A 23,727-nucleotide genomic window follows, 5' to 3' on the forward strand; every position below is an offset into this window, starting at 1 on the left:
CTGCCTCCTGAGAAATCTGTATGCAGATCAAGAAGCAACAGTTAGAACCAGACATGGAACAATAGACTGGTTCTAAATTGGGAAAGGAGTATGCTAAGGCTGTATATTGTCACCCTGCTTACTTAACTTATATGCAGAGTATATCATGAGAAATGCTGGACTGAATGAAGCACAGGTTGGAATCAAGACTGCTGGGAGATATATCAATAATTTCAGATATGCAGATGACACCACCCTTATAGCAGAAAGTGAAGAGGAACTAAAGAACCTCTTCATGAAAGTGAAAGAAGAGAGTGAAAAAGCTGACTCAAAACTCAACATTCAAAAAACAAAGATCATGGTATCTGGTCCCATCATTTCATGGCAAATAGATGGAGAAACAATGGAAACAGTGACAGACTTTATTTTCTTGGGCTCAAAATCACTGCAGATGGTGACTGCAGCAATGATATTAAAAGACACTTGCTCCTTGGAAGAAAAGCTATGACCAACCTAGACAGCATATTAAGAGCAGAGACATTACTTTGCCTACAAAGGTCCCTCTAAAGCTATGGTTTTTCCAATAGTCATGTATGGATGTGAAAGTTGGATTATAAAGAAAGCTGAGCACAAAGAATTGATGTTTTTGAACTGTGGTATTGGAGAAGACTCTTGAGAGTTCCTTGGACAGCAAGGAGATCAAACCAGTCAATCCTTAAGGAAATCAGTCCGGAATATTCATTGGAAGGACTGATGCTGAAGCTGAAACTCCAATACTTTGGCCACCTCATGAAAAGAGTTGACTCATTGGAAAAGACTCTGATGCTGGGAGGGATTGGGGGCAGGAGGAGAAGGGGTCGACAGAGGATGAGATGGTTGGATGGCATCACTGACTCGATGGATAGGAATTTGAGCAAGCTATGGGAATTGGTGATGGACAGGGAATCCTGGTGTGTTGCAGTCCATGAGGTCACAGAGTTGGACATGACTGAGCGACTGAACAGAACAGAACTAAAATGGACAAGAATGGGTGAATTTAATTCAGACGACCAATATATCTACCACTGTGGGCAAGAATCACTTGGAAGAAATGGAGTAGCCCTCATGGTCAACCAAAAAGCCCAAAATGCAGTACTTGGGTGCAATCTCATAAATGAAAGAATGATCTCTGTTTCTTTCCAAGGCATGCCATTCAATATTGCTATAATTCAAGTCTATGCCTCAACCACTAATGCCAAAGAAACTGAAGTTGACAGTTCTATAGAGACCTATAAGACCTTCCAGAACTAACACCAAAAAATGATGACCTTTTATAATAGGGGACTGGGATGCAAAAGTAGGAAGTCAAGAGACACCTGGAGTAATAGACAAGTTTGGCCTTGGAGTAAAAAGTGAAGCAGGGCAAAGCCTAACAGAGTTTTGCCAAGAAAATGCACTGGTCATAGCAAACACCCTCCTCCAACACAAGAGATGACTCTACACATAATAACACCAGATGGTCAATACTGAAATCAGATTGATTATATTCTTTGCAGCCAAAGATGGGGAAGCTGTATACAGTCTGCAAAAAAAGGACGAGGAGCTGACTGTGGCTCAGATCATAAACTCCTTACTGCAAAATTCAGACTTAAATTGAAGAAAGTAGGGAAAACCACTGGGGCTTATGAGGTGGCCCAGGTGGTAAAGAACCTGCTTGCCAAAGCAGGAGATGAATGAGGCCTGGGTGGGGAAGATTCCCTGGAGGAGGGCATGGCAACCCACTCTAGTACTCTTGCCTGTAGAATCCCATGGACAGAGGAGCCTGGCGGGCTACAGTCCATAGGGTTGCAAAGAGTTGGACATGACTAAAGTGACTTACCACACATGCACAGCTCAGGGAACACTACTAGGCCATTCAGGCATACCTAAATCAAATTCCTTATGATTACACAGTGGAAGTGACATATTCAAGGGATTATATCTGATAGACAGAGTGCCTGAAGAACTATGGATGGAGGTTCCTAACACTGTACAGGAGGTGGTGATCAAAATCATCCCTAAGAAAAAAGAAATGCAAAAAGGCAAAGTGTTTGTCTGAGGAGGCCTTACAAATAGCTGAAAAAAGAAGAGAAGTGAAAGGCAAAGGAGAAAAGCAAAGATATACTCCTCTGAATGCAGAGTTACAAAGAATAGATAAGAGAGATTAGAAAGATAAGAGATAAGATAAGAAGAAAGATAAGAGAGATAAGTTCCGAAGGAGAGATAAGAAAGCCTTCTTTAGTGAACAATGCAAAGAAATAGAAGAAAACAATAGCCAGGGAGAGATTAGCAATCCTTTCAGGAAAATTAGAGATACCAAGGGAACACTTCATGCAAAGATGGGCACAATAAAGGACAGAAATGGTATGGAACTAACAGAAGCAGAAGATATTAAGAAGAGGCAGCAAGAATACACAGAAGAATTGTACAAATGGTTGTTAATGACCTGGATGCCAAGATAGTATGATCACAAACCTAGAGCCAGACATCCTGGAGTGTGAAGTCAAATGGGCCTTAGAATCACTACAAACAAATCTAGTGGAGATGATGGAATTACAGCTGAGCTACTGCAAAGCCTAAAAGATGATGCTGTTAAAGTGCTATACTCAATATGCCAGCAAATTTAGAAAACTCAGCAGTGGCCACACGACTGGAAAAGGCCAGTTTCATTCCAATGCCAAAGAATGTTCAAGCTACCATACAACTGCACTCATTTCACATGCTAGCAAGGTAATGTTCAAAATCCTTCAAGCCAGGCTTCAATAATACATGAACTGAGACTTTCCAGATGTACAAGCTGCATTTAGAAAAGGCAGAGGAACCAAAAATCAAATTGCCAACATCCGCTGGATCATAGAAAAAGCAACAGATTTTCAGAAAAACATCTACTTCTGCTTCATTGACTATGCTAAAGCCTTTGACTGTGTGGATCACGACAAACTGTAGAAAATTCTTCAAGAGATGGGAATATCAGACCACCTTACCTGCCTCCTAAGAAACCTGTATGTTGTCAAGGAGCAACAGTTAGAACCAGGCATGGAACAAAAGACTGGTTCTAAATTGGGAAAGGAGTATGCCAAGGCTGTATATTGTCACACTGTTTATTTAATTTATATGCAGAGTACTTCATGAGAAATGCTGGACTGGATGAAGCACAGGCTGGAATCAAGACTGCTGGGAGATATATCAATAACTTCGGATATACAGATGACACCATCCTTATGACAGATAGTGAAGAGGAACTAAAGACCCTCTTGATGAAGGTGAAAGAGAAGAGTGAAAAAACTGCCCTAAAAGTCAACATTCAAAAAACAAAGATCATGGTATCTCGTCCCATCACTTCACGGTAAATAGATGGGGAAAACATGGAACAGTGACAGACTTTATTTTCTTGGGCTCCAAAATCACTGTGGATGGTGACTGCAGCCATGAAATTAAAAGATGCTTGTTCCCTGGTGGGGGGTAAAAAACAAAACAAAACACGCTTGCTTCTTGAAAGAAAAGCTATGACCAATGTAGACAGCGTATTAAAAAGAAGAGACATCACTTTGCCTACCAAGGTCTGTATAGTCAAAGCTATGGTTTTTCCGGTAGTCATGTATGGATCTGAGAGGTAGACCATAAAGAAGGTTGAGCAATGCTTTCAAACTGTGATGCTGGTGAAGACTCTTGAGAGTCCCTTGGACAGCAAGGAAATCAGTCCTGAATATTCATTGGAAGGACTAAGGCTGAAGCTGAAGCTCCAATACTTTGGCCACCTGATGCAAAAAGCCAACTCATTGGAAAAGACTCTGATGCTGGGAAAGATTAAAGATAGGAGGAGAATGGGGTGACAGAGGATGAGATGATTGGATGGCATCATCAACTCAATGGACATGATTTGAGCAAATTCCGGGAGATAGTGAAGGACAGGGAAGGCTAGCATGCTGCAGTCCATGGGGTCACAAATAGTTGGACACGGCTGAGTGACTGAACAACAACAATATATATAGAAAATCCTAAGGCATCTACCCAAAACTTACTGGAATTGCTAAGTTACTTAAGTAAGATGGCAGATCAATTTTTAAAACTGAATGTATGTGTGTGTATAAATCCTACTATTTATTTATTTATTTGGCTGCATCAGGTCTTAGTTGTGACACTCAGAATCTTTCATTGCAGTGTGCAGACTCTCCAGCTGTGGCAGGTGGGCGCTCCAGCTGTGGCACACAGGCTCTAGAGAATTCCGGCTTTAGTAGTTGTGGCACACTGGCCAAGTTACTCCACAGTATGTGGGATCTCAGTTCCATGACCAGGGACTGAACCTGCATCCCCTGCATGGCAAGGGGGACTCTTAACCACTGGACCACCAGGGAATTCCACACAATAGATTTTAGATGACTCTAAAATGTAAAAAAAAAAACAAGTAGGGATAAATCTTTTAAAATATGTACAAATCATCAATACTAAAAGCTACAAAACACTGCTGAGAGAAACTAAAGATGCAAATAAATGGCAAGATATACCATGTCTATGGAAGATTAATACTCTTTAAGATCTCAATGCTTCTTAAATTGGTAGATTTAGTGTTGTCCTGATCATAATCCAACCAGTTTTTTTTGTAGAAATTGACAAGTTGATTCTAAAATGTATATGAAAATGCAAAAGATTCACTTTGTTATACAGCAGAAACTAACACAACATTGTAAAGCAACTATACTCCAATAAAAATTAATTTAAAAAAAGAAAGAAAACACAAAGGGCCAGAATAGTTGAAAATTTTTGAAAAAGAACAAAGTTGAAAGGCTTACACCACCTTGATTTCAAGACTGATAAACTACAGAGCTGAAGATGGTGCAGTACTAGCTTAAGAACAAACATAACAGAGAGTTCCAACAGTGCACTTGATTTACAAGGAAGTACCACGGCAATTCAACGGAGGAAAGCCTTTTCAATACATGGCTCTGTATCAAATGTATCAAATGCACGACTGTATGGAAAAGGAGGCGCTCAATCACACCACACTCAGTAATTACTTTGGGACTGATCATTGGCCTAAACATAAAAGCTAAGACTCTAAAGCCTCTAGAAGGAAAACAAAGAAGAAAACCTTTGCAACCTTGGGGGTAAGTAGAGCATTATTAAGCAAACACAAAAGCAACAACCATAAAAGAAAAAATTAAGAAGAAAACTCATTAAAGTTAAAATCTTTATATAAGAAAATGAAAAAGCAAGAGACATACTGGGGGAAAATATTCACTACACAAATATCTAACAAAGGATGTGTGCTCAGACTACCAGGCAGTCTACCCACCCACCTATCAATAGTGCCTAAAAATCAATAATAAAAAAGACAAACTACTCAAAACAAAAATGTGGCAACACACTTGAAAAGACAGTTCAAAAGGAAAATGAACAAATGGTCAACAGCATGTGAAAAGATGCTTAACATCATTAGTCATTAGGAAAAAGATAATTAAAAGCATGTAGCCATACAATTTCACATCCATCAAGATGGCTAAAATAAGACAAACGTTAAATATTAGAAAAGACACAAGAGTATTAAATAGTACAACCCCTTGGAAAAAAGTCTGACATTTAAATACACATCTATCCTATGATCCAGTACTTCTAGATATTTACCCAGGAGAAACTAAAATACATGTATACAAAGAGACTGGTATGAAAATACCAAATGCTAGTGAGTTATGTGGAGCAACAGGAACTCTCACTGATCATGGAAATATGGTACAGCCACTTAAGACAGTTTAGCTTAGCAGTTTCTTACAAGATTAAACATATTCTTTTCTTACAAAATTAAACTGCAGTTGCCCTCTATGGTATTTACACAAAGGAGTGTAAAACTTTTGTCCACACAAAAGCCTACACACAAGTCATTACAGCAGCTCTATTCATAATTGCCAAAAGTTGGAAGAAACCAAGCTATTCTTTAAAAAGTAGATAAACTTATTACTCAGCATTTAAAAAAAAAAAAGAAAGAAAGAAAGCTATCAAGCCATAAAAAGACATGGAGGAACCTTAAAAATGCATTTACTAGGTGAAAGAAGCCAATCTGAAAAAGTTATATGCTGTATGGTTCCAACTATATGACATTCTGGAAAAGGCAAAACTATGGAGATGGTAAAAAGAGAAGTAGTTGCCAAGGGTTAGAGGGGAGGATGGAGAAGGCACTGGCAACCCACTCCAGTACTCTTTCCTGGAAAATCCCATGGACGGAGGAGCCTGGTAGGCTGCAGTCCATGGGGTCACTAGAGTCAGACACGACTGAGCGACTTCACTTTCACTTTTCACTTTCATGCATTGGAGAAGGAAATGGCAACCCACTCCAGTGTTCTTGCCTGGAGAATCCCAGGGACGGGGGAGCCTGGTGGGCTGCCATCTATGGGGTCGCATAGAGTCGGATACGACTGAAGCGACTTAGCAGCAGAGGGGAGGAAGGGATGAACAGGTGGAGCACAAAGTATTTCCAGTATTACTCTGTATGATACTATAATGGTGAATACATGTCATTATGCTGCTGCTGCTAAGTCGCTTCAGTCATGTCCAACTCTGTGCGACCCTATAGATAGCAGCCCACCAGGCTTCCCCGTCCCTGGGATTCTCCAGGCAAGAACACTGGAGTGGGTTGCCATTTCCTTCTCCAGTGCATGAAAGTGAAAAGTGAAAGTGAAGTCACTCAGTCGTGTCCGACTCCTAGTGACACCATGGACTGCAGCCTACCAGGCTCCTCTGTCCATGGGATTTTCCAGGCAAGAGTACTGGAGTGGGGTGCCACTGCCTTCTCCGACATGTCATTATACACCTGTCCAAACCCATAGAATATACAATACCAAGAGAGAACTGTGATATAAACTATGGACTTTGGGTGATTATGATGTGTCAATCCAAGTTCATTTTGTAACAAATGTACCACTGACTGGAGATGCTGATAATAAGGCAATGCATACAAGGAGACAGGAAATATATGGGATATCTCTCTAAGAAATTGTACATTTGCTCAATTTTGTTGTGAATTTAAAATTGTTCTAGAAGATAAAGTCTATTAAAAAAAAAAAAGGCTTGCACATAGTTAGGAAATATTTCCTAGATATGTAATTAAAAGTGCAAGCCATAAAACAAAAGAAATTGCTGTCTTAGACTTTATCAAAATTGAAAACTTTTCTCTTTAAAAGGTATCATTAAGAAAGTAAAAAAGTCATAGATTTACAGAAAATATCTGTATGTCATATATATATGATAAAACCCTTGCCTCTAGAATTTTTTAAAAATTTTGCATATTTTTATTCAAAGATATTTGAATATTTTAAAGAATATAAAAAAGTTTTGAAACTCTGTATTATGATGACAACCCAATTAAAAAATGGGCAAAAGATTTAACTAGGTATTTCACCAAAGCAGATACACAAATGATAAATAATAATGGTAAAGAATCTTCCTGCAATGCAGAAGACCTGGGTTGAAGATCCCTGGAGAAGGGAATAGCTACTCACTCCAGTATTCTTGCCTGGGAAATCCCATGGACAGAGAAGCCAAGTGGGCTACACTCCATGGGGTTGCAAAGAGTTGGACACAACTAAGCAACTAACACTTTCACTTTCTTTTTTAGGAAAAAAAAAAAAAAAAAAAGGCACATGGAAAGGTGCTAATCATCATTAGTCACTGTTGTTGTTCAGACCCTAAGTCATGTCACGACCCCATGGACTGCAGCACGCCAGGCTTCCCTGTTCTTTACTATCTCCCAGAGGTTGGTCCATTTCACGTCCATTGAGTCGGTGATGCCATCCAACCATCTCATTCTCATCATTGTCCCCTTCTCCTGCCCTCAATCTTTCCCAGCATCAGGGTCTTTTCCAATGAGTCAGCTCTTCTCATCACATGACCAAAGTACTGGAGCTTCAGCAGAAGTCCTTCTAATGAATATTCAGGGTTGATCTCCTTTAAGATTAACTGATTTGATCTCCCTGCTGTCTAAAGGACTCTCAAGACTCTTCTCCAGCACCACAATTTGAAAGCATCAATTCTTTAACACTCAGCCTTCTTTATGGGCCAACTCTTACATCCAAACATGACTACTGGAAAAACCATAGCTTTGACTATATGGACCTTTGTCAGCAAAGTGATGTCTCTTCTTTTTTTAATATGCTGTCTAGATTTTTCATTAGTCATTAGGGAAATGTAAATTCAAACTTTAATAAGGGAATTCCCTGGCGGTCCAGTGGTTAGGACTCTGGGCTTCCACTGCAGGGGGCATGGGTTTAATCTCTGGTTGGGGAACTAACCCTGCAAGCAAGCTAAGTGGTATAGCCAAAAAAACATAAACATAAACTGTAATAAGATATTCTCATATATCCATGAGAATGGCTATGGTAAAAAAAACTAACAATATCTAGTGTTGGCAAGAACAGGGAGAAATCAAAACCATCATACATTGTTGGTGTGACTCTAATATTGTATAGCCACTTTTGGAAAACAGTTTACTTTAAAAGTTAAACATAAACTTACCATAGAATCTAGTAATTACACTCCTAAGAATCTATCCAGGAGAAATAAAAATGTAGACCCCCGTACATCTTACATGAATGTTCATAGAAACATTATTTATAATAGCCAAAAACCAGAAACAATTTAAATGTTCATCAACTAGTGAAGAAATAAAATGTGGTACATCCATAAAACTGAATACTATTCAATTATACAAAGGAAGAAGCTACTGATAAGTGAAAGTTGCTCAGTCGTGTCTGACTCTTTGGAACCCCACAGACTATACAGTCCATGGAATTCTCCAGCCAGAATACTGGAGTGGGTAGCCTTTCCCTTTTCAAGAGGATCTTCCTAACCTAGAGATCAAACTCAGATCTCCTGCATTGCAGGTAGATTTTTTACCAGCTGAGCCACAAGGGAAGCCCAAGAATACTGGAGTAGGTAGCCTATCCCTTCTCCAGCAGATATTCCCCACCCAGGAATTGAACCAGGGTCTCCTGCATTGTGGGTGGATTCTTTACTGACTGAGCTAAAATTGATGAACTTCAAAAATATTCTGCTAAGTGAAAGAAACAAGACACCAAAAACCTACATATACTAGGATTCTATTTATAGGAAACATCCAGAAAAGGCAAGAGACAGAAAGCAGATAAATGGCTGCCTGGGTTTAGGAGTAGGGACTAAGTGAGTATGAGGGAACTTTGGGAGTGACGCTGTACACGTCTGTAACAATAAAGAACTTACAATGGCTGGATTTCACGGTAGGCAAACTGCACTTAAATAAAACTGTGCTTTTTAAAAAGGACTTGTAAAACAAAGTTCACAGCAGTTTTCTTCATTTAAACCCCAAACTGAAAACAACCTAAATGGTCTTCCAAGAAGAACAGATAAATATATGGTGGTATAATCAAGCAGTGGAATACAAGCTATGATAACAGCTGTTGTAAAGAACAAACTACTGAAACATACAATATGCAGGAAGCTAACAACCATTATGTTGACAAAAGAAGCCACTTTTGTTTTGCTATTGTATACTGTATTTCATTCATAAAAGTCTGTTTGCTGTAGACAAACTCTGAGTCAAGCACACTTACGTCCAGACGGTATGGTATGTGTGTGTCTATCTGGAAATCATAATGTGTCAAGTAGTTAACACAAATGAGTGGCTAATGATTTAATATTCACCTTAGAAATGTTTTAATTATGTCAAATGATAGACACATATTTAACATGTATATGTTATTTAACATAATCAAACTCATCCTTTGCATATTTATTCACTGACCTACTCCAAACATATTTATAAAGGGCCAAAAATATATTCCTGGCATTCAAGTTCAAATTGTGCCTCAATCACAAAAACGATGTTGATATTTCACTTTTTCTTCATGACAGGATCTGAGTGTACCTTTCAGCACACAGTTTAACATGAATTTCCTGGTGCGCTCCTGGGAGGAAAGGTGTCAGGTGACCCAACAGTCCCAGATTCATGAAGCAAAAACAAGTTTGGTACCAGTCAGGTCCAGCAGGTCCAGGACCAGTAAGTGAGGCTGTCACGGCAGGCCTCCACTAACTAACTTCACGCGCTGCTGCTCCAGTGGAAGGCAAGAGAAACATGCAGACACACACCCCGAGGAAGCTGCCGCCTTCTTGGCGGCGGCTACTACAATCAGAACTCTGGCCAGGAGGAAGAAACCATCATAGGTAGTCACCCATCTTCCAGGTAACTCCCCTCTCTCTCCCCAAACCTCCAGGAGTCCCACTTAGAACCTGCTCTGAGAGGGGCCTTGATGCGCGTGATGACAAACAAGGCATGCTTGCTGCTCCCCAGAGAACGTGTCTACAGACCACACTGTCCAGTGCCTGGGAGAGTATCTGTCAGGGTCCTTCCTATACTCCTGCTGCCTTTTAAACACTGTTTAGAAGGTCTGTGCCTTTTGATCCAGGATCTCCACTCCAGGAATTCATCACAAGGAAATAATCAGAGCTGAAGGAAGTAAACGTAGCCTGAGCAGCTCACTTCAGCATACTTACAATAGCCTACAGAACACTCCCGCCCCAAACGGATCGGAACAATTCAAATGCCTCACAAGAGTTCAGTTCAGTTGCTCAGTCATGTCCAACTCTTTGTGACCCCATGGACTGAAGGACATCAGGCTTCCCTGTCCTTTACCATCTCCCGGAGTTTGCTCAAACTCATATTCATAAAGTCGGTGATGCCATCCAATCATCTCGTCGTCCCCTTTTCCTCCTGTTCCTCACAACAGAGAAGTAGTCGTAATCCATTTGACTTAGTGTTAGTTGCTCAGTCGTACCCACTCTTTGTGACCCCATGGACTGTAGCCCACCAGGCTCCTCTGTCCATGAGGTTTTCCAGGCAAGGATACTGGAGTGGGGTGCCATTTCCTTCTCCAGGGGATCTTTCCAACCCAGGGATTGAACCTGGGTCTCCTGCACTGCAGGCAGATTCTTTACCGACTGAGCTACTCAAATGAATTATGACAGTCCTAAGATGGACTACTATCTGCAGCCATGAAAGATAAGCTCCTCAGAAAGATTAAAGAACCAGAAAATGCTGACAATACAATGTTAGATGACAGAAGCGAGATAAAAGCTGTATATATCAAGGTTTCTCACATGGGGAGACACTGTGGTGAAATTCCCCATGCCACTCAGACACTCAGCTGATCCCTGAGCATCAGTGTTACTGAGGGGAGTCAGCTGTTGTGCTCAGACAACCTTGAAAGTAGGGGATAGGATGACAACCAGTGGTACATACAGAATTATTCCAATATTGGGTAAACGGGAAAAACATATGAACATACACAGATCAGAGGTAATTAATGCCAGGGCACCTGTGATTGGTAAGGTCATGGCCTTGTAGACCAATACTTCTCAAGCATGAATGTGGATTCTGTGAAAAGCTGGATTATGGTTCACTATGTCTGGTGTCAGAGAAGGCAATGGCACCCCACTCCAGTACTCTTGCCTGGAAAATCCCATGGACAGAGGAGCCTGGTAGGCTGCAGTCCATGAGGTTGCTAAGAGTCAGACACGACTGAGCGAGTTCACTTTCACTTTTCACCTTCATGCATTGGAGAAGGAAATGGCAACCCACTCCAGTGTTCTTGCCTGGAGAATCCCAGGGACGGGGGAGCCTTGTCGGAGGCCTTCTATGGGGTCGCACAGAGTCGGACACGACTGAAGCGACTTAGCAGCAGCAGCAGCATGTCTGGCGTGGGGCTGAGGTTCTATACTTCTAACAAGCTCCCAATGCAGCTGGTCTGCAGGCCACACAGGGACAAGCTAGGCTGCAGACTGCACTTCCTGGAGGGACAGATCCAAGCTAGGCTTGCAGGGACTAGGTGAGTACATGGGTGTGCATTTACTTTTTTAGAATCTTCTATGCTTACTAGGTTTTCCACAATGAAAATTCATTGCTTTTGTAATCAGAAAGAAAACCTTTTACTATTTAAAACCTTTGACTCACACCACTAACAATACATGCTGGAAAGGGTGTGGAAAAAAGAAAACCCTCCTACACAGTTGGTAAGAATGTAAATTGGTACAGCCATTATGGAAAACAGCATGGAGTGTCCTGAAAAAATTAAAAACAGAGCTTCCATATGATCCAGCAATCCCACTCCTGGGCATATATATGGACAAAACTTGAATTCAAAAAGATACCACTGGTGGCTCGGTGGTCAAGAATCCACCTGCCAATGCAGGAGACATGGTTTTTTTTAATCCCTGATCCAGGAAGATCCTACATGCTGTGCAGCAACTAAGCCTGTGCACCACAACTATTGAGCCTGTGCTCTATAGCCCAGGAGTCACAACTAATGAAGCCCACACACCCTAGAGCCTGTGCTCTGCAACAAGAGAAGCCACCAGTGAGAAGCCCTTGCACCAGAACTAGAGGATGGCCCCCGCTCGCCACAGCTAGAGAAAAGCCCATGCAGCAGTGAAGACCCAGCACAGCCAAAAATAAATAATTTTAAAAGATACATGTACCCTAGTGTACACATTGGCACTGTTTAGAACAGCCAAGACATGGAAGCAATCTAAATGTCCAACAACAAATGAATGGATAAAGATGTGGTATACATATAAAATGGAATATTCAGTTCAGTCGCTCAGTCGTGTCTGACTCTTTGTGACCCCATGAATTGCAGCACGCCAGGCCTCCCTGTCCATCACCAACTCCCAGAGTCACTCAAACTCCTCAGTCATAAAAAGAATAAAATAATGCCATTTGCAGCAACATGGATGGATCTAGAGATTATCATATTAAATGAAATAATTCAGACAAAAACAAATATCATATGGTATCACTTATAAGTGGAAGCTAAAATATGACACAAATGAACTTACCTTGAAAAACCTGTATGCAGGTCAGGAAGCAACAGTTAGACTGGACATGGAACAACAGACTGGTTCCAAATAGGAAAAGGAGTTCGTCAAGGCTGTATATTGTCACCCTGCTTATTTAACTTATATGCAGAGTACATCATGAGAAACGCTGGGCTGGAAGAAACACAAGCTGGAATCAAGATTGCCGGGAGAAATATCAATAACCTCAGATATGCAGCTGACACCACCCTTATGGCAGAAGGTGAAGAGGAACTCAAAAGCCTCTTGATGAAGGTGAAAGAGGAGAGTGAAAAAGTTGGCTTAAAGCTCAACATTCAGAAAACGAAGATCACAGCATCCGGTCCCATCACTTCATGGGAAATAGATGGGGAAACAGTGGAAAGAGTGTCAGACTTTATTTTTCTGGGCTCCAAAATCACTGCAGATGGTGACTGCAGCCATGAAATTAAAAGATGCTTACTCCTTGGAAGGAAAGTTATGACCAACCTAGATAGCATATTCAAAAGCAGAGACACTACTTTGCCAACAAAGGTTCGTCTAGTCAAGGCTATGGTTTTTCCTGTGGTCATGTATGGATGTGAGAGTTGGACTGTGAAGAAGGCTGAGCGCTGAAGAATTGATGCTTTTGACCTGTGGTGTTGGAGAAGACTCTTGAGAGTCCCTTGGACTGCAAGGAGATCCAACCAGTCCATTCTGAAGGAGATCAGCCCTGGGATTTCTTTGGAAGGAATGATGCTACAGCTGAAACTCCAGTACTTTGGCCACCTCATGTGAAGAGTTGACTCATTGGAAAAGACTCTGATGCTGGGAGGGACTGGTGGCAGGAGGAGAAGGGGATGACAGAGGATGAGATGGCTGGATGGCATCACCGACTCAATGGACATGAATTTGGGTAAACTCCGGGAATTGGTGATGGACAGGGAGGCCTGGCGTGCTGTGATTCATGGGGTCGCAAAGAGTGGGACACGACTGAGCAACTGAACTGACCTGAACTGAAGAAACAGACTCACTGCCAAGGGGGAGGAGCGGAGGGGACAATGGATTGAAAGTTTGGAATTAGCAGGTGCAAACTAGTATATACAGGATGTATAAACAAGGTTCTACTCTATAACACAAGGAACTACACCCAATATCCCATAATATACCATAATGGAAAAGAGTAAGAAAAAGAAATTATATATATATAACTGAATCACTGTGCTATACACCTGAATCTAATACAACACTGTAAATTAACTATATGTCAGTAAAATAAAAAACAAAAAAACCTTCCACTTACTAATCATTCTTATAAAAATCCATCCCAGGTAATTCCCTGATGGTCCAGGGGTTAGGACTCTGCATATCCACTGCAAGGGGCCCAGGTTCAATTCCTGGTGTGGGAACTAAGATCCCCCAAGCAAAAAAAAAAGAAAGAAATCCATCCCAAATAACAGGAAATGAAACTGAAAGGTAAAAATGCTGTTTCTACTCACAATACTGCTGACAGCAAATATGTGGGTTTTTCCACACCAAGCAATTCTGACACTAACTACCCAGAATGAGTACAGAGCTCACTCTTGTAGATTGAGGGCTCAGTCTCAGAAGACTGCTTTCCTCTTCAGATGGCAGCTGAAAGTCCCTGGTTCTCATCTGTACCTTCTACCAAGTGTTTATAAATCAGCGGTTCCCATGACCCCCTCCTCTGGCTTGATAATTTTCTTTAGTGGCTCAAAGAATTTAGGAAAACACTTTACTTACAACTATTGGTTTACTATAAATGTGAAAGTGCTGCACTCAATATGCCAGCAAATTTGGAAAACTCAGCAGTGGCCACAGGACTGGAAAAGGTCAGTTTTCATTCCAATCCCAAAGAAAGGCAAGGCCAAAGAATGCTCAAACTACCGCACAATTGCACTCATCTCACACGCAAGTAAAGTAATGCTCAAAATTCTCCAAGCCAGGCTTCAGCAATATGTGAACCGTGAACTTCCTGATGTTCAAGCTGGTTTTAGAAAAGGCAGAGGAACCAGAGATCAAATTGCCAACATCCGCTGGATCATGGAAAAAGCAAGAGAGTTCCAGAAAAACATCTATTTCTGTGGAAAATTCTGAGAGATGGGAATACCAGACCACCTGACCTGCCTCTTGAGAACCCTATATGCAGGTCAGGAAGCAACAGTTAGACTGGACATGGAACAACAGACTGGTTCCAAATAGGAAAAGGAGTTCGTCAAGGCTGTATATTGTCACCCTGTTTATTCAACTTATATGCAGAGTACATCATGAGAAACGCTGGGCTGGAAGAAACACAAACTGGAATCAAGATTGCCGGGAGAAATATCAATAACCTCAGATACGCAGATGACACCACCCTTATGGCAGAAAGTGAAGAGGAACTCAAAAGCCTCTTGATGAAAGTGAAAGTGGAGAGTGAAAAAGTTGGCTTAAAGCTCAACATTCAGAAAATGAAGATCACGGCATCTGGTCCCATCACTTCATGGGAAATAGATGGGGAAACAGTGGAAACAGTGTCAGACTTTATTTTTCTGGGCTCCAAAATCACTGCAGATGGTGACTGCAGCCATGAAATTAAAAGACACTTACTCCTTGGAAGGAAAGTTATGACCAACCTAGATAGCATATTCAAAAGCAGAGACATTACTTTGCCAACAAAGGTTCGTCTAGTCAAGGCTATGGTTTTTCCAGTGGTCATGTATGGATGTGAGAGTTGTACTGTGAAGAAGGCTGAGCGCTGAAGAATTGATGCTATTGAACTGTGGTGTTGGAGAAGACTCTTGAGAGTCCCTTGGACTGCAAGGAGATCCAACCAGTCCATTCTGAAGGAGATCAGCCCTGGGATTTCTTTGGAAGGAATGATGCTACAGCTGAAACTCCAGTACTTTGGCCACCTCATGTGAAGAGTTGACTCATTGGAAAAGACTCTGATGCTGGGAGGGACTGGGGGCAAGAGGAGAAGGGGACGACAGAGGATGAGATGGCTGGATGGCATCACTGACTCGATGGACGTGAGTGTGAGTGAACTCCGGGAGTTGGTGATGGACAGGGAGGCCTGGCGTGCTGCAATTCATGGGGTCGCAAAGAGTTGGACACGACTGAGTGACTGATCTGATCTGATAAATGATACAACTCAGGAACAGCCAAAGGGAAGAGATGCACAGGGCAAGGTATGGGGAAGGGGCACAAAGCTTCCCTGCCCCCTCTGGACACATGATCCTCCCAACACCTTGATGGGTTGGCCAACTCAGAAGTTCTCCAAACCCCTTTGCTTAGGGTTTTTATGGAGATTCTGTTACACAGGCACGACTGACTAAATCACTGGCCATGGGTGACTGAATTCAATTCTCCAGCGCCTCTTCCCTTCTGGGGGTGGGGAAGTAGGGGCTGAAAATTCCAACACTGTAATCACGTGCTTGGTTCCTCCAGCAACTAGGCCCCAAACCAACCCCTAGTCTGAGCAATCAGCTCATTAGAGTAAACTCAGGTATGGTAGAAAGGGGCTTATTAAGAATAACAAAAGATGCTTCTCTCCTCAGGAGCTCAGGAGTCATGGAAGCAGAACAACTATATTTATTTCTTATAGCACAGAATCGAAGGTTTACATACATTCAACTTAGAATGATTCACAACATTAAAAAATGAGCAAACACTTAGCTCTCTAATATTAAGAGAATGGCTAAAAAAGGCTAAAATAGCATGTGGTTATTATAAATGATAATAGTAAAGACATGGAAAGAATGCTGTAATAAATATTAGTCTTGGTGTGACAGCTCTTAAAATGCTAACATAAAATGAGTGTTTATAAAGTGTTACAATTTATTAAATTTATTTTAAAAAACAAAGGCAAGGGGCTTCCCTGGTGGTCCAGTGGCTAGGACTCTGCACTCCCAATGAAGGGGGCCCAGGGTTTGATCCCTGATCAGGGAACTAGGTCCCACATGCTGCAACTAAGACCCAGGGCAGTCAAATAAATTTTTAAAGAAAAGAAAAACAAACAAACAAAGGCATAATAAAACTGGAAGAAAATATATCAAAATGATGTCTTTGGGTCCTTGGATAGTGGGTCACAGAGAATTTTTTTCCCTTTAACTTTTCAGAATAAAGCTGAATGGAAGAAAGGATACCAACTGGGGTAGGCGGGGGGAGATGGCAGGGGCTGGGGAGGGAAACCCCCTCCAGAACATGGGAAGGGAGCAGCTCTGTGGCCACCAGCTGGGGTGGGAGGGCTGTGGAGGTGGAGGCTGTTCAGTAGCCCCTGGAACAACTGGCTGGGGGCAGAGGAGCAGAAAGGCCACAGTTTCATGAAGGTCTAGACCTGGGAAGGAGAGGAAAGAGCCGCTCCTCCTCCCTGCTGAGCCCGCTGGCACTTCTGAGAATGGGTCTGGGCAGGAGCTGTCGACAGGGAGACCTCTGCCTCCTCCACTTGCAGGGGACTCTGAAGGGACTGGCTATCTTCCTGGACACAAAGGATGTTTTCAGCTCCCCGGGAAGACTTTTCAGTTCTACCATCTCTCCCTTCCCGCCCCCAGGATGTCGTCATTCCCCAGGATTCCTTAAGTGCACAAAGAACATGAATTCGTTACCTTCTCTGATAAAGTAAAACTTCAGCCCAGTCCTCTGTTCCCATCTCTGGGCTCATCTCTGGCCTAAACCTCAGTTCCCTCATGTATGCCTCCTGAGAGCGAAAGGTAACAGAAACAAATGCAAACAAATAACCCCATACCATCGGTCAAAGATCAAATTAGCCCTTTTAAAACTACAAAATGCTCTGTAAATACAGATTAACAGCATCTCTATTATTTCTCCAGGTTAAAAGTAAATCTGCTGAGGTGCTTGGTCTTTTGATTTCACCACAAAAGGGCAAGTCAGACACAGTACTTCACTGGGCCTGGATCAAGATTTCATAACATTTCTGTTAGTTCCTCAAAAAACCTTCTCAGGAGCGTGCTTCCCCAGCTGACAGACGAGGTACTGGACAGAAGTCAGGTGGCCATGAGCCCGGCCCCGCCTGCTCCTCCTCTGTGAGGGTGAAGCCAGGGGACTCCTCTCCTTTCCAGAATCGGAGTGCATTTAATTCCCAAACAACAGGGCCAAAGCCCTGGGTCCTGGCCCTATTCTCACCGTCAGTTCCAAGGCTGCCGCTCCACTCCACCAAAGCCCTGTTGACAGCTGTCATGGAGAACGTTTCCCAGGGCCACAAGGCAGGCCAGGCTCCCTCTGGAAACAGGGAGGTCAGAGCTGGAACTCGTTTCTACCCTGAGGCCTGCCTTCTAAAATTCTGGGGGAAAATCCCCCATATAAAGGTAAAAGCAAAGAAGACAGGGCTCCAACGGCAACAGCAGTCAACCTCACCCTCGGAGCCCTATGAGGTGGTCATTATTAGTACTAACATTTTACACAGAAGAAGGCTGAAGGGCAGAGTGGTTAAAAAAAGAAACACACACAGATCAAGGTCACACAGGGAGGTGGTCGGAGAGGCAGAAAGACACCAGCGATCTGGCAAGAGTACACACTCAGGGGCGCCTCGCCTCACCTCGCCTCTGTTTGCTCTGGTTGCTCATCGACACCCTCTCCCTGCCTCCTGCCCGCTGCAGGTTTGGCTAGGGAGTGGTAATCACCTTCCTGAGAACACACCCGCGCACCTGAATCCCAGAGCTCTCCAGAAAGGATGCGAGCAACCCACTGGCCTCTAACCACTTCTTTCAACCACACAAGGCAGCACGCCCTCCTCGTCCCGTATTTCCTCCCACACTGGGGCATGCACACACCTAGACTGGCAGCTCGAGTGACAAAGGTCTCAGAACAAATATCATCTGCACCTTCTTGAAAACCACTCCACAAGGCTCCATCTGCATTTCCTCTTTACAGTCACGTTTCTTCCTCACCCACCACACCCACACCTTCCCACAGCCATAAACTCTAAGTTCAGGGGAAGGTAATAAAGATGTAAATGAAACTCCAAATGTAGACAGAGGGGAGAATATCTGTCCCTTGACCCTAGAGGCCACCCTTGGGCGCCTCAGTTCCTCCTGCCTGCGGAGCTGTCAGATCTGTCACCAGCTGGAGAGGGGTGGGCACAGCATGGGGAGGTGAGTACCTTCTGGCACCCCTCAGAGCAGCCACAAAGAGCCAGCACACAAGCTCAGAGTCCCTCTGGATGCCAAAGTCAGGCTGCTTAAAGAGGGAGGGCTTCTTCGTGGCCCACCTCAGGGTGCCCAAGACCCGTCTTCCCACCCACAAAGAGTCAGTGGTTTGGGGTTTCGGAGGTATTTCTTTTTTCCACAGCAGCCTGCCCACACATGTTCTCCATTGCTATTGTACTGTAGGGGTAGTAGACTATTCTGTGTAAATGAGTAATGCAGACAGGATGCGAGGAAAGTGATGACATCCCTTGTATTTTCTGTCACTGAATTGCTGCAGCCTAAACACAAGAGTCTTCACTCTCTCCAAGGAATATGCTCTTTCCCTTTTCTTGCGGCAAGAGCCCTCAAGCTGCCTTTGGTTACTCCGAGTGGAGTAGACGCACACACAGGAAGACCTCTTACGGTAAGAACAGCAGGGCAAGTGCGATGGTCCCCTGCCTCAAGGATGGGGCAAGTGTAAGGAGCGGTGGAGACCAGAGGCAACTGGGGTACACTACCTTTTCCAGAAGGCTGCCCCACTACTTGCCTTCGGGAGTTTTGGGGCAGAATACTTGAAATCTCTCAATTGTCCATGTTAGCTCGGCTTCATTTTTTTTCCCCCCAAACTCTGCGCTGGACTGATAAAACATTTCAATTGGCACATGCCCCCAGTTTTAACCAGTGTGGCACAAAAAAACCAGCTTGCCTGAGACTAGCTGGGAGGGGACTTTAGCGGAGAATGGATATATGTATCGGTGAGGCTGAGTCACTTTGCTGCGCACCTGGAACTATCACAACACTGCTAATGGGCTATGCACCAATGCAAAATAGAAAGCTAAGAAAAAGACAGCTTGCCTAATCAACCAACCTTCTAGAGATGGAAGCTTTGCTGTCTGCTAACCTTTGGACCAGCACAGAGGCTGGAAATAGCGTAAACTCTAAGATCCAGCCGATCAAAGTTTGAATCCTGGCTCTCAGCTGCCAGACCTCAAGTGAACTACTAACCTCTCTTGGCTACAATTTCATCTGCAAAATGGGTTGAAAATATCCAATTTAAAGAGCTTTGTGAGAATTAAAAACACGTGTGGAGATGACTTGAGCTCTTAACGAATATTAAATTTCCTTCCCCCATATCGCGAAAGAAGCCACCTGGCAAGCTATCCCTTCTTTAGATTTTCAATGTTCTCATCTGTTAAAAATGAAAATAATCCTCCAGCATGGCTGCTCCTCCTCACAGGATGGGATGAAGTGATGGAGATGAGAGGAGAGTGCTTACAAATTAGAAGATGATTATTGACTGGATTGCCAACACCCTTTTCTCTCATTTCTAGTCCGATAAAGTAGTATGCAATTTGCTTTTCAGCGTGTATATACCCTTTTATAACACTATGCAAGGAGAAGATGGTATCACATTTGTGGTAATTCCTTAAAATGGCTATTAGCAATCAGCTCTCCAGAACCCAAACCCACCATCCTCTCACCAAGGAGAGCAAAGTTAGGTCACTCCCTGATCACAGGGAGTGGCGAGTTTCTCTTCTCTCTCCCTGCTCTTGTTTTAGAGAACTGAGGTAGAAAATAAAGCTACTTAACAGTTGCATTGTTCTTTTATTCACACAAATAAAACTAAATCACAAGCTAAGGAATTCCACTTAAGGACCATCATGAATTCACTATGACATTTTCCAATAGTAAGGGGATTTTTCTTGTCCTCTTGTTTTCTCATGCACTACAAGGAAACTGGGAGGTGCTCTGGCATTTCCTCAACAGAACCTGACTTAAAGCATCTTTACAACTTTCATCCTAGTGAATCTATATGGGCAAGGCCTATGCTGAGGGATTCATCTAACACTTCAAGTTTCAGCTATCACAGATATAATTTACTTGACCTTTTTCTCTTAAAGGAGGCATTAAAATCAGTTCCACAGAAGCTACTAAGAAATGTGGGTTTATCTTTGAGGACTATGTCTCCCTTTCCTCCCTCTACTAAACTTTAATAGCTCCCTTGTACTTTTCCAAATTACTAATCAGGCATGACAGAATGAGTAGGAATTATAGGATAAATCCAGAGGGGGTAAAAAAACAAGTTGGATGAATGTATCGATATGACTTCCAAGGCCCTCCTCTTGAAAACAGGCTTCTTGGAAAAGAAAGTGCGGAAATTTTAGGAACCAGTTCCTTGCTAAGTATTTACACTTCATGATACCTGAAGCAAACAAAGTGACGACAGGAAGAAAGGATACGCACACAGATAGGATCTCTTTCAGGTAATAGGCAGGTCTCCACTCACTCTGTTTTCACAATGTTGACTTTCTATTGATGTATCCAGTGCTTCCAGAAGCGTACACAAACCCTAAGTGTATATGGGTTTGTTCACTACTCTGAGCTCTGTTTTGTTGTTGTTGTTGAGCATAACTTGGAAAGGATTTGGGCAGTTTAGAAAAACTGCTAACACATTTTACACAACCTGTCGGTTTGGAGACAGCTCAACCCCCAAGGCTTGCTAATACCCTTTGTATAAAAAAAAGGCTGACCCAGCATCCACCTGCATCAGCTTGATCCTCTCAGCTGTGTCACACTCAGCAAATAGGGTATGCGTCACAGCAAAATAAAGCGGCACCCCCCGGAGGAAGAAAAAGACTTGAGTGGAGAGACAGCCTTTACACCAAGTTACCAGTGAACATCTGTGGAAGGCTTTGAATCTAGAATCACTAGTGTTACCCTCCAAATCTATCTTCCACACACACACACAAAAAAGCTCCACAGGTGGTGTTCCTTTTCAAGGAAAATGCCAGAAAATAGTAGAGTCAGCAGTACAAGGCAGTCCCCACCCCAACACCCTTCATCCAGCTCAACTATTAACAATTCATGTCCAGTCTCCATCTTGTTCCCCTTCACTTCTCCACTGGCAGCCCTCCCCCAAACTGGATTATTCTGCAGCAAATCCTGAACCTATATTTCAAATTTAGAATGTATTTCTAACAGCAAGGGTTTTTTAAAAACTGTAATAGGTATACCATTACCTAAAGCAACTAAACAAAGCTAATATTCTTCATACTAACTTCCCCTATTGGCACAATTAAACTTTTTTTCATCAAATAAGCACCCACCAAGGTTTACACCTCTCACTGCCCTCTTGTCTCTTAAACAGCTTTTAAAGCACAGGTTCCCCTGGCCCAGTGATTCTCACAGCTGGCAGGCTGCTCCTCACCTGCAACTCCCAATAATTCAATTCTAGAGATACCACAAAGACAACCCAATCTTAGAGGCTGGGAGAGGGGGGGAGCATATGTTAATTAGTAGTTTTGTCATTGAAGAAGCTTAAGAATAATCTGAAAAGCACATGTGAAATGATTTGAACTGAGCTATTAGCAATTCTGAGGTCCAAACACTCATTCTTAAGTCCTTTGCATTTCCGGTCTCTGTGGGTTTATCTCTGGGTTTTGAGCAACACTCTTCCCCCCAACCCCGCCCTTACCCGAGTCATTTGCACAAGCAAAGCAATGGGGTAAACCCAGCGTGTCTCCTCCCGGCTGGACCTTCCTCCCCGGCCGCCTCCGGAATGCGGGGGGGCGGGGGGGCGGGGGGCCTGCTGCCACCTCCCGAAGCCACCTTCCCAGGTGAGAAACGGAGCTTCACTGAGACTACAAATTCCGGAGGGTTACTGAGAGAATTTTGAGCCATCCATGACGGTCACGGATGAACCAAACCAGAACACCACGGTCTCTGGGAACAAACAGCTTGAAAAGTCCTCGGGCTTAATCCCAGTGTCCGGGGCTCGCGGGGTACCGTCCCCAACGCCGGGGGGCCAGGAGACTGGACGCCCAACGAACGAAGTCCGCGCCCAACGAACGAAGTCCGCGCCCAACGAACGAAGTCCGCCCCCAACGCACACGCGAGCAGGTGCGTCCGCGACGATACGCCCACCTGTGTGTGCCAGGGAGGAAAGTCACACTATTGCTAAAACATCAACTGTTTCATAATGTTTAATACCTTTCTCCTCGGCGAAGGGGGTGCGGAGCGTCTGGGTGTGAGTATACGACCAACCCAGACCACCGGTTCCATGCCCGCACCCCAGCCCCGGAGCCCCAAACTCGGGGCCGACCCCAGGCGCGAAGACTATGACCACCCCTCAGCCGGACGGGTCAGGCTTGGGCGTCCTCGGCTTTCGGTCCAGGGCCCCCATCCACTCCAAGTACTAGACAACCTCTAGTACATTCTAGCCTCTGAATCCCGGGGAAAGAAATTCCTCTCCCTCCCCGAAGCGCAGAGCGCCGCCGGGGAAGCCGGGAGCGACGCGGTACCGCCGGCGCCCCGAAGTCCCTGGTGGGGAAGCTGCGGCGAGACGCCGGGCGCCGAATCCCGCAACTCACCCGATGCGCGGCGACTCCCGGCTCGCGCTCTACGTCCGAGGCGCTGGCGCCGGACCAGACCCGCGACGACGTCGCCGTCTGGACAACTGCCGCGCCCGGCCCCAGGTGACCAGGGACAAGTGGGTTCGGCGAGCACCGACCGCTGTACCCTGCAAAAACCCTGCGGCCGCTCCGCGCGCCGCTACCAGGAAGTGCGGACGCCACCCTTCGAGCGCGCACGCCCCGTCGCGACCCCGGCGGGAGACCGGCCGGAGAGCGCCGCCTGCGGGCGGGGCGGCGAGAGGCGTGCGAGGCCAGCCACCTCGACCCGCGGGAGAGGGGCTGGGGTCGGCGCTGGCACAGGGGACGCCCCAAGGGTGTAGGGTGGAAGATGAGACCCCCCT

General features: G+C 44.1%; 1 protein-coding gene across 9 annotated transcripts in view; it reads right to left on the reverse strand.

Annotated features, from left to right (window-relative positions):
- Window positions 1-23,524, reverse strand: part of GPR160 (G protein-coupled receptor 160) — a 68,615-nt gene extending 45,091 nt beyond the window's left edge. Inside the window, exon 1 of one of the 9 annotated variants that reach the window (XM_055569109.1) lies at window positions 23,345-23,524. The gene's annotated coding sequence lies outside the window, so the exon portion shown is untranslated. Of the gene's footprint in view, window positions 1-12,852; window positions 12,995-17,973; window positions 17,993-18,385; window positions 18,405-18,620; window positions 18,646-19,492; window positions 19,512-19,842; window positions 19,982-21,218; window positions 21,448-22,449; window positions 22,563-23,344 lie in introns of those variants that run through there. The other 8 variants (XM_055569112.1, XM_055569114.1, XM_055569110.1 and 5 more) reach the window with 8 other exon arrangements.
- Between the last annotated feature and the right edge of the window lie 203 nt (window positions 23,525-23,727).

This window comes from Bubalus kerabau, chromosome 2 (genome assembly GCF_029407905.1).
Source record: "Bubalus kerabau isolate K-KA32 ecotype Philippines breed swamp buffalo chromosome 2, PCC_UOA_SB_1v2, whole genome shotgun sequence".
Lineage (NCBI taxonomy): Eukaryota > Metazoa > Chordata > Mammalia > Artiodactyla > Bovidae > Bubalus > Bubalus kerabau.